Raw genomic sequence first — 12,450 nt, 5'->3', positions numbered from 1 at the left:
ACCATAGCACATGCTACATACTTGTAGTAACAAAAATATATCTGTCACTGCATGTCACACAAGCTCATTCAAACTAAAAATTTATCACTTGCTTCAGACTCCAGCCAGGTGACGGCAAATATATCATGAAGCTGTCAGCGATTTGCTAATCTTGGCTGTGAAGTGCAGAAATACAAGAAACTTAAAAACACACTGGTCCTTCAGAAACCATAAATTTTTCTGGCTCTTTCTCACGTACCACTGGGTAATAGGTCTGCTCCAGCTATTTCACTCCCACCTCCTGCAGTTAAACGGTTTCATTTTGCACGTCTATTTAGAGCATGACAATGAGACATATGAGGGAGCAGAAATCACTATGGGTTTACAGGTAAAGAGACAAAGACCTTCTCTGGCTCCTTGAATGAGAAGAGGTAACGGTGGCAGAGTTAACTTCAAAGTCTGTACAGAAATCCCAAGACACACACAACTTAATTTTCAGATACTCCACAGATACAGCTGGAATAACATTTGGAAACCTGGTCTGTTGTGCTCTTTTGAGCAGAAAGAAAGCAAAGAGAAGTGAACGATGACCTTTCATCCCCCATCCAAAACCAAACTGTGCGTCTATGCTTGCACCTTTTGAAACGGACCTATAGCATAGTGCCAAGCAGTGACTTCAGTTTCTCCTAGCACATATATTTGGACAAAAATTTAAACCAGGGTGGGGGGAGGATCTTTGATTATAAACACAGTAGAAGTTTCAAAGGATATTTCCCCACAAAAAAAAAAAAGGGTTTGCTCATGACGTTTCACACTGGGCACGTTTTGGGGAGACTATAAATAAAAAGCAAACCTCCTTGTTGTTCAAGTTGTGGTGCTTTATGGTCAGCGCGCTCACTAAGGACTACATTAGCCTGCTTAACGTAAACACTGCTATCACTACAGCTGGGTGACAGGGCCTGGCTGTAGAAGGCAGATTAACTCACTGTTACTTGTACAAATACAGTTCTTTAAATGAATTTCTCTTACGCCAAATTGCTTGGTGTACCTGCCATTCTTCATTTTCTACTCTGGCCACAAACTTCAATTTTCTCTCCATAGCACTTAAACGGCACATAATTACAACTAATTATTGATCACTGAGGGATTACTAGTTGACAAATCCAATTTTCACACTGTTATCAAGCATGACTGACTCTGGACCAGAGAGGATAAAAGGTACCTGCACTGTCCTAGAAACCTGCAGGTCTATAAGCTGGGTGGGACCAGCGTCACCATCACCATTATTAAACCCATCAGACTGCAGTGGCACCTGAAGGCCAATGTGTTTAGGGACCTATTATGTAAGACACTATAAATCTATACAAAGTGACAGTCCTCACCCCAAAGAGTTTTGCAAGCCTAAAAATAGCCGAGCCTTTTACATCTGTAAATGTATTCAATTTGGCTGCGTTTGTACCACTTTTGCATTCCATTTCTACAAATATTCTCCCAAGCAAGCTATCTGGCAGCGATGTTCAGAGAAACAGCTCATTTCAGAGAAAAACTCTACTCAATTTTCCTCAAAGCAAATTTTAAATTTGCATGCTTTAGCGCACCTGCTGATCTCAACAAATTGGATCAATGAAGGAAAGGAGGGCACTGTGCAACCCCGGTGCCCTGGGAAAGCGGCGCACACCCAGCCCATTAATGTTATTCGTTAGCTGCAGCAGTCCAGTTACCCAGAAACCAGGAGGCTGCTGTCGCGTGGTCTGCGTAGGGTATAATCGAGGCACTGTGCAAAGAGGGTATTTAAGAAAAAAAAAAAAAAAAAAAAACTGAGAGAAAAATACATGGAGCTGCTCAAACTTTGCCGAATGGGGTAAAAAGCAACGTTTTCATAAGAAGTCACATGAATAATTTTTTCCCAGTTGTATTTCAATGGAGTTATTCACATAATTCAAGTAGACAAATCCCATTGTGAAAGTATCTGCTCTTTTAGCCCAGTGGCAGCCCTTTCAGCATGACTTACAACAAAAGACCGAAAAAGTCCACTCCTGTAGTATACACAAATTGGTTTATTATTAGAGCTCATCCAGCACCATTATTTTCTGAAAGAAAATGTGTTTTTAACAGAATTGAAATTTCCGTGAAGAACATTTTTCTTGCAAATGTTTAACTTTTCTTTCGGGAAAAAACACATTTTTGTTTCATGTCTGCTTAAGATACATTTCCCTTTCCATTCTGCTCCAAAGGAAGCACGACAATTTAGAAAATGCTGCACTAAATCTCCCTGGCTCCTAAAATAAAAAGCTGAGAATGAGCCTCACATAAAGAAAGATTGCAAGTGCCTTACTAAGGACTTTATTCATTAAAAGAGACTCAACTCTATTCTGCTTCTTGTCTATGGAAGTGAAATATGATTTTATTAAATGAAGCCCTTAATATGTTTGCTAAGACTCTGTCAGGCTGAACATTAACTACATTGCCATTGTTTTTCAAGTCCAAAAAGAAAGTTGCTCTGCAAAGAGACAAGCTCACTTAGAGATTCTTAACCTACAGACCAGTGGAGAAATTTGCTTTATTAAGTGCGTTTGCAATGTCCAGCACACACAAGGAGCACAGTGCATTTTAAAAAAAAAAAAAAAAAAAAGCATAGCTTTCAAAAAATCATTTAAGGAAGGGAAGAAAAGAAAAAAAAAGGAAATAACCATGTTACATGCATTTCAATTTTGGGTAGCAAGACTGTACACATGAGCACGCAGCCATCATCTACTGCCCGGGTGCACCCTAGGATGTGTGGAAGATACCCCAGCAGAGACCTGCTCCTCCTCAGTAAGAAATAATACCTGGGGGAGCCTTCTGTGCTGCTGGGTCTCCGGCCCTTTGCAGAGGGCTTGCAGTACTGGGTGAACAAGTTGCTGAATCTCCCCTCAGAGGCATTTTTGAGGTGATGCGTTGAGTCCACACAGGGGGGTCACAGCTGGTGAAGTAGCTTCCCACCCCAGCCGGGGCACCTGCACCAGCACCAAGCCACATCCTTGCCCAAAATTATTCCCCTCCCGACCTGCTGCTGACTTTTGCCTGGGTTTTCTGCTTCAGACACAAGCCAGACACAAGTCCACTCTGCCCTCTCCTGGCCTGCACACAGATCCGAGACTGTGCAGCCGTCCCGAATCTCCCCTGTACAGGGACTGGAGATGGAGGGGATGCAGGTGGGCTGGGAAAAACCCGCGTCTCTGATGGACAGCCAGAGGGGCCGAGCCCTAGGGAAGATGGACTGGGCATCACCATTTGGGGCGGCCACACAGGATGCACACACAGGATGGCACCTCCCTGCCCACCAAACTCATCACCATTGTGTTGGGTACTCTTTTTGCCATCCCAAATACCTCAACCGTAGTAAAAGAGCTAAAAGAAAGGGCAGGAACATTCCCTCAGCCCCACAGCACTCATCCAAAAAATAACAGCCTGGGTGTAGAAGGGGCATTGCCTTCCGTCCTTTTGTAAAGCATGTAGTATTAGAGGTGTATCACTGAAATGTGAGCAATAAAAGTAGTAATTTGTAAAATTAAAGCAATGACAGACGTTTCTTGTAAGAACACCGTGAGACGTTACAGATAAAATAACGTTACATAAATAGGCTAAGCATTAGAACTATTACCATCAACAACAGCACGGGGGACAAAGCAGTTTAGCAAAGGAAGTGAAAAATAGAGAATGTGATTTAAGAGGCAGAGAGAATCTGCGCTGGCAAGTTGTAATTACTGAAGCTGAAACCCAGCCAGGATCCTGGTTGACTGCCTCTGGGCTTGTGAAATGCAATCCGGAATCTTTAAATGACCAAATAATTGGGACCAGGGTTTCATGTCACCACTGAGACACCACCATCACACAGCCATACCAGGATAGCCACCTGGCACTGACACAGAGAGGGATCAAGCATAAACACCAGCCTCCATGGTACTTTTGATTTCAGACATCTACAACCAAACATTGACCTGAAGCAGATCTGCTTTGATTGGACTTCTTCTTTCCAAGCTGGTACAGCTGCAAGTTTCCTTCAACCATTCTTCAAATTCAGCATCCTGTAAGCATCTAATGTCTAGTCAAAGGACATCATTCATCCATTTTATGGTTCCCAGAATGCAAAGATATCTACCCAATTTCCTAAGAAACATTAATATTAAAGTATGGCTTTCTCAGCCCAAATCATGCAAACAAACATGCATGAACAAAGTTCTCCTGACGTTTTATGACAAGGCGATTAATAATACCAAGAAGAAGAATGAAAAGATACCAGATTATAAACTATTGTAAATCTTTCAGTCATCCCAGGAATAATGAATGTAGATTTCTTAGGAGAGCAGTACAGATTTTAAAAGAATCATTTTAGTTTTCTTGTCAATCATGATGCTATTTATATAATAGCAGAAACAGACAATGAACTCACTTAATCTTGAAGATGTAGCAAGTTCAAGACAAGGGTTACGGGCACTTCTTTAACATCTTATCTTTAAAAAAAAAAAAAAAAAAAAGAATTGAAAAGCCATCCTAAGCTAGAATTGCCAAAATTCTTGATGAAAACATTCCATCTTAACCATCATTTCTGATCAGTGACCTTCTCCTCTCCAGGCAAGAGCCATCGCAACAAAAGTTCAGCGTTCAAGTTGCCCAAATTTAGTTGTACATAGAAAGCCTGAGCTGACACGCCTACTTTTTTTTTCAAATACTTAAGTAAAAAAGCATAAGAGTATGGTCAAGAGGATGGTTTAAGAGTATGGCCTAAGTATCCGCTGGACCAAAATGCGCCAAACTTCCTTGGCGTGTGTTACGGAATCAAGCAAAAAGCAAATGCAAACTCTTTACAAGTTGTTCTAGAAACACTGTTAAGTCTTCAACCCTCACCCCAAGACAAGGGTTATGGCCTTGTTCTGCTTCTGGCTGCATGGGGGAACTCTGTGCTCTTTGACCCCTTGAGGCAGGCTGTCCTAGACGTTACCTCAATGCAATAATTAATAAATAATAATACTAAATTTGAGCTCATGCAACTTGTACAGGCTAAATGTTCCAAAGAAAAATGAATAATGCATACGGAAGAGATTCATTTTGGGAAAAAAAATCTAACTTCAGTTTGAAATAAAGCCCTGGTTGCCTTGGCAAAGAGGATTTAATTGCTGTAATCACTACATCTCACATAAGGTCGCTGTTTGAGGGAGTCCACAGTACTGCTATTCATTCTGTATCTGCTCCATAGCAAATAAAGGACTACTGGTCCCAAGAGCATCAGTGAAGTATTTCTGAAAAGGTTTAAATTATTTTTAAAGGGTTATTAGCTTTGGCAAATGAGTCAAAAGTCATCTTAGCTGAAGAGTATAGGTACTTATGCCACATTATGAACACAACAGTAGGAAATGTCATAATTAAGACTGTACTACTAGTGTTACTGTGTGTCATTAAGAACAGTCCCCAAAAAATGACCGTTCCCTATCCATCTGTGTCCTATCTACCCACCCACCCAGGGTTACTACTGCCCCTAGCAAATTTCATAGTAATTATCAGAAATACAAAGCCAGAACACTGGCACACACACGTGCCTTCCACACAACCAAATTCAAATAGTTTTACTGGCGCAAATCCTAAGCAACTCTACGGAAGTCAATTAAATCACCCCTCTTTTCTGTGTAAGAGAGAGAAGACTCTGGCCAGGCAAATTAAATTAGAGATGGGCCAGAGCCAAACTCCCAGATCCAAAACAACCCAAAACTCACAATGCATTTGCATCCTGGTCCAGATTCTCACAGTCTGCTACTGCTGCTCTCTCACCCTGTGCCACTTCCCAGGATGGGACAAACTTTTCAGACTGTCCCAGGCATCACTTGGTGCATTTTATCACCATCTTCCATCAGGGATCTGCATCAAAGTGCTCATACATGTGCTTCCTGTGGCCGCTTGGCACATTTCTTGCCCAGACCCTCATTAACTTCAGCAGATGCTTAGAAAGCCCATGAACAAGGCACCATCTATCCCACACTTCTGCTTCTCTTCCTTTCCCACTTGCCGTCTTCTGGGACTGGTGCAATTAGAGACGGGGATTCAGTGAAAATGCATTTGAGGACTCCTTCATTAATACCACAAAAGCTTGGGCCACACAGTGAGAAAAAAGCAACCGAGAAAGTTCACTTGGCAGGAAAATTTTAAAAAGGATGTAGTGGGGAGTAGAAGGTATATCTTGGTCCTAGTGAGGAACAAAAGCATGGCAGGAGCAGAGAGAGACCTGCAGGAGCCACACCTGATGACTCAGAATTATAAGGGTGGAAAATCTGCCCCAGAAACGAGGGGTTACTTTGAATACGGCCCTCCCAACAGCACCCTCTTCATTGCGGTACCCCTGGAAATACTGCTGCTCTGACCAATACCTCCTCTGCTGGGAATATCCACAGCAGCTCTGCAGGGATCCTAAGGAGAATATATTATAGAGATGTTTTCCTCTTATGTAGTCATATATAACTGTCAATACAGGGTGAAGTACTGCTCCACCCAGGGCACTGACACCCAGCACTGTTCAGGGCAGGGGGCTTTTAAGTAGCCAGCTGAAAGCTGGGGGGAGATGGGAGATGAGAGATGAACCCAGCCACGCAGGAGCGGCTCCCTTGGGCTCTGGGAAGCTCAAGAAGAGCTGCCACTGCCATACCCCCATGCAAAGTAACACTGGCCCCGCTGCACGGGGGTCTTCTGCAGCGCCACCAGCATGAAGCATCACCTTCCTCGTGCTGCCTCCCTCCCCACTGCCCACGCAGCGTTGGAGGGCTTGCAGCCGAACGGTGCAGGAAGTGAAATAGCTTTAGCTGTAGGCACCATTTGCCGTGCCTCAGGATGGCAGACTCATTTGTCACTGTTTTCTTCTCCTGCAGCTCTTTTGATTCATCTGGGATCCAATAACTTTGTTAATATGATTTCTTTCATACCCTTATGGAGTACAGCATCCGAGGCACAAATGGCCGCTATCTGAAGCATTAAATACCTCACACAAAACAAAAGTCCCTGCTCTACTTTGTCCAAAACCAGATTTTCTTACGAGTCCTTTATTGACATAAATTGCATGGGGGGCAGGAGAAGCACCCAACACAAGAAGATACATTGACAATTTTCTTGCATTATTCTGTCTCCTGATCGTTCTGAAAGTCCTCCCTCCACAAAGCTGTCAGCTAACCATCACATGGCCTTCTTGTATCAGACCGTACAAAAACTTACGGGTAAACACAAGGATGAAAGCAACTCTCTGTTGCATCAGCGGGAATATGAAGAAATTGAGATCAATGCACTCACTCAAAGCAATACTTCATCAGCTTCATGGGATAGTAATCTGTTTTTTACCGGGATAAAATGACAACAAAGCACAGCCTAAAACATTTATCTCAGGAAGAAAATAAATTTCAAAGTAGACACATTTTAATACTTTTCTTTTAATAGTATTCATTAAACACTAGAAGTAACTGCATCAAGGACCAAATCACTGTTGTGTCTGACTTGTTTAAACAAGACCGTGATTTACTGCACTGCCAGCTAATGAAGAGCTGTACAAGAAGCTGATCAATGCCATCATTGTCTGGCAGCACAAAGCAGGGACCACTCAGCATATTGTCCAAAACAAAGATCTCCCCCCAAGCTCCCTGCCAAGGACTTGCTCACTAGGACACACAGTTTGCAAAAAGCCACAGTGCGTCCCTGAACTTGAAATGACCACTCAAAGACAGGAACCTTTTCTGACCTGTGTCCCCAACCTCAGTACAAGGTAAAAAACAACAACAACAACAACAAAAAAACTCCACAAACAAAAAACTCAAACAAAAAAAAACTTGGACAAAGAAAACCTTTATCTTGCCGCTGTCTTCCTCAAATTACCCTTTGTGACACTGTGTATTTAAACATTTTTGTCACCTGAAGGCAACTTTATGTTCATTAATGGAGGTATCTGAACTCAGAGCCAGGTGTTCACAGGCAAAACCCAACTCCTAATTCCATCTTCAGCTTTCCCTTCCCATTTCATATCTGCACCAATGTTAATCACAGCAGGGGTAAATCATCTGTCTCTTCCTGCAAGGCAATAACTACAGACAGGACAGACCCCAGCAAAAGAAGGATTTGGAGAAGGGTGGTGGTGATGCCCTGTGCAGACCAGAGAGGCTGAACCTTTGGCAGCCCCTTAGATGCAGCTCCTCATCCAAGAGGGATCACCACCCAGCATACTTTCACATCACATAGAAGGAGTCTAAGTAGATGCAACAAGCCAAGGGTGTCCTTTCAGCGGTGTTCTCCTCCAAAATCCACTTGCCTCCTTCCCAGGCACGCTCTGCATCACAAGGATTTTAACCACGGCTCATACCCTGCTTTCAGTGTGACCGTGCCACATCTGCTGACAGTGCTCTGCAGATCCACACCAGGCCCTGAAGCAAGCACGGAGTTGTGCAGGAGCTGCCTGGAGTTAATTAGCAGGAGCTGTCATGTCAAAGTTTTCGAAGATGGGGATCAGCCAAGGAACAAGCTTGTAGAACCCGAACCATTTAAAAATGTAAAATCTCTTTCCATTACCGTCAACAAGGCTGAGCTTGTGTCAAGTCATACGGCATATTGGCACCTTCCAAATCCAGGGGAAATGCTTTTCACATCATCTCCGTTTGCAGAGTATAGCAGTGTCTGCACTAACATGCTGGCAGACAAGAGGTTGTCGGGGCTCCTATTATAAACCTTATTTGTCACACACGTGCCTGTAACGATCTGATGTGTCAAACAGGATGCACTGCCACCAGTTACACGCAGCACTGCTTACCCACTTGTCGTTCAGTACTGCAAAGACGAGATGCCTGCTCACACACCAACTGACTTAAAATCCACATAACTAACTTTTTTTTTTCCACTTTATGGTTCTGTATGTGAGATACAACAAATTAATTTACATAAAATTGTCACATCCCTTAGCACTCATAGATGCAGATGAGCAGATGAATGAGAGCTGTGCTGCCGATGGGACTTACATAGAAGAAAAAGTGGAGTTTCAAGGCAAATCAAACACCTTTTCCAATCAAAAGTAGGTCCCTGTTTCATTCCAGCTGTATTCAATGTCCCCCCACCATAAACGTGAAATATTCTCAAACTGTCAAAATTAAAAATAACTAGCAGTCAAACTATTCCCCTTCTTAGCAAAAACCACCCTGCTGAAATACACACACAGGCTAAATGTTTTTAATTAATCTAATTCTCCATTTTAGTCAAGTCCTCCCCTCCAATTCTTATGAACATTCCCTGCACCCATGGGAGAAGGGAGTATCCCTAAGCCAGCGCTGCCGAAGGCAAGGGAAGGCGCAGACAGCAGGGACACTTGCCACAGTCACCCAAACTCAGAACCACAGCCTCTCATCACTGTCTCAATTCTCCTTCACCTCAACAACACCTTAATAACACCCCAGTAACGAGCAGCTGTGTTGCTGGATAAAGTGGACCCTTTTGCAGGGCGACAGAAACCACCATCAGAAAACGTCTCAATAAAAAAAAATTTAAAAAAGAGTGTTTTATCATCACGACACTGCAATCCCATTTGGAAGTGCTTCAAAGCCAATATCCAACAACTAACAAGAGCTTCTCACTGTTGCATGGGGCTGCTGCTCTGCCTGGTTTATTCCTATGAAGAGTGATCGCGGACGGCTGATTATTGTAGCAGATAGTTGACCTTTATCTAAAATTCCATTAAAAAGCTTTATTGACTGTAGTCTTGCAGGGTCTTTCAGGATTCACTGGATCATTTATTCGCTGTCGGATATTCATCGGTTTTTAAGCTTTTAGGACTGCTCAAGCCCTAGGAAGGAGCTATTTTTTTTTGTAATTTTTAACTGTTTTTAAGACTGTATGAGGGGCTGGTTTCTTTTCTTCTGCCTCTCCAGTGAGGCTAGAGCAGAGAAGGTTATCTTAAAGCACATGAAAAGGAGAGAAAACCTAGCAGTGTGGTACAACTACTTCCAGGGCAGGTTGGCTGGTGCAGCAGAGCCATGCACTGCCTGCAGATACCCCGGGAGGAACAGGAGGATGCCTTTTTCACTTCAGTCAACACAGATTCAGGTCTAACTACTTCATACAACATCCTTCTGAAATTCATAACTCCATACCACCATGCCAGGCTTTCATCAGCTGAAGCAACTTTTTCTGGGCCAAATGCCTGTCAAATAGAAATGAGAAGAATAAAATAATGATTCAACCCTTTCTGAAAGAGAATTTGTAGAAATGGTTTATCCAAGCTAAAAAAAAAAAAATTCTGGTGACAGCTCCCCCAGGCTTCACAGGAGCGTCCTGAAAGGATGTTACTCTCCTTCCCGTTCAGTGACAAAAAGAAAAGAAAATAGTGGGAGGAAGACAATGCATGCATCGAATGAAGCAGGAGATCTGGAAAAAAAATAGTGTGGATTTGTCTTTGAGGAATGTTATAATGCATATATACATGGGGACTGAGTTAAGGTTGCAAAGACATCTCTGGTGTTTCCAGACTTCACAATGCTTGATATTTTTTATTAATATTATATATTACTATCTCGTATTTTACATTTAGTTCAATGTACTTTCAGAGAAAAAAGAGAAATAACACATTTAAACATTATTGTGGGTTTATTAAACCCTTTAGGTAAAAAACAAATATTCCCAAGTTGCCAGTAATGCTTTAATTCTGTAATTATTTCTAAATCTGAACTAGCATTTCTGATTAATTTCAGAAGTATATTTTTTCCCTTTCTCAACACTTTCACTTCTGCTGAATTTTCATCCTAAAATGATGCTTCGGTTAATCATTTATTTTGGTAGCCAGTAATAATCCTGCCCTGGTTCCCCATTCATACTAGCTTGGTTACAAGTGATGAAGGCCACGCGGAGCCTCCTCCTCAGGCTGCGTTCCCCACAGTCTGTATTCTTTGCATTTCTATAATTCTATGCATTTCCAGATCTAAAACCACCTGTTTTCTTTCCCTTGTTTGCTCTTGGCAGCTATTGGCAGGAGACATCCTCTTAATGATCTTTTTCTGGCCTTCTAGACGACTGCTCAGACTTCTACAGATCTTTCATTATTAACGCAGAAGCCTTGTAAGTCAGTTTTAATGGCCTGTGCAATTTTTATTCCTTAGCAGGAGACATAACCTCCTCCATATGGATAATATGTTTATTAATATAAATCCTTAATATCATTTTTCCTAGTGAGAATAATCAGTAAAAGCCAACTGGCATGTATTACACCTTGTACTGGTTCATCCAAAAATCAAAAAGTAATCTTTGCCCTGCAATATGTGGAGCATGGCAGGGAGAAGCGGATAATCCTTTTCCCTGAGGTTGCCTAGGCACCAAATGACAGCGAGGTTTCTTCGCACAGTCCCACCATTCCCTTCCAGACAGAGGACCACATCCCACCCGCAGCCGCTTTCATTTCTCTAGCGTGGGATTCATTACCTGGTTTCAGCCCCTTACTATTATTCCTGGAATATCTCCAATCTCCGTTTCTATTCTGATCGGGGATAAAAGAAGGATGGGTCACTCGTGTTAGGGACGTGTAATGAATGCTGACAAACCCACTTTTTGTCTGCAACTCGACAAATTGCTATTAGTGCTCAGCCTTTATTACCAGCACATCCTCACTCACAGTTTAAATGGGGAGACTTGGTAAACGGGACAAAACTCTGCCGTTTATTTATAAAGAGAGTGTCCTGGTTTCTTTCCTATAACCAAGAAGCGATTGTCCATTTATTCCATTAAACGTTTTCCTGTTCCATGAAATGACTCCCATTTTTCTTTTAAATACACCCTTTGAGTCTCAAGATGGAGTTAAATAATAACATACACCACAAAAGAAATGCAAGCTATTCCCAGTGCTATTGGATGAGATTTCCGTTGCTTGCTTCCAGTTAAGCAAGAATTGTTTTCTCCTGCCTCTTTTATAACTCCGTCATGTATATCAGGAGACTTCTTCTATTTAGTAAATAGCAGAAAAGTTGGTGTTACCCCTCCTTTAGTCATGATTTCCATCTTTCCTCATTGTTTCATCTAAGTTTGTCAGTACAGAATATAACAGATACTCCTGTGCAAAGACAAAAAGTGCCTGAAAATTTGTGGCACTGGTGAGTGTATTAGTCCTGCTGGAATCTCAAAGCTGTGCATCATTTTTCCTTTTTTTTTTTTTTTTTAATAGGTAGCTCATTAAAAAGTTTAATCATGGCAACATAGCCCATTTCAACTATCTTTATGGTTAAATAATGTTTAGTGGCAACCCACCTAACATAGTGAGCAAAATTCATGTTCATAGATGATAAATTTTACAGAACAGACCAGACCAGCAAGGCCACAAATTAATCTCCAGTGTCATAAGAACTTCATTGCACACGTGTATATATCATCTGTCAACAAAGCGAGCAATACAACTGACGGGCACAGCAAAAGCATTAAATGCAGGCTTAGTCTCCAAAT

The 12,450-nt window shown here is 42.1% G+C and overlaps 1 protein-coding gene across 1 annotated transcript in view; it reads right to left on the bottom strand.

Annotated features, from left to right (window-relative positions):
* TMEM132B (transmembrane protein 132B) overlaps positions 1–12,450 on the bottom strand; it is a 250,861-nt gene that overhangs the window by 164,481 nt on the left and 73,930 nt on the right. The gene's annotated exons all lie outside the window — the stretch shown is intronic.

Source organism: Numenius arquata, chromosome 16, assembly GCF_964106895.1.
Source record: "Numenius arquata chromosome 16, bNumArq3.hap1.1, whole genome shotgun sequence".
NCBI classification, from domain to species: domain Eukaryota; kingdom Metazoa; phylum Chordata; class Aves; order Charadriiformes; family Scolopacidae; genus Numenius; species Numenius arquata.
This window is presented reverse-complemented; position numbering and strand designations above follow the sequence as displayed.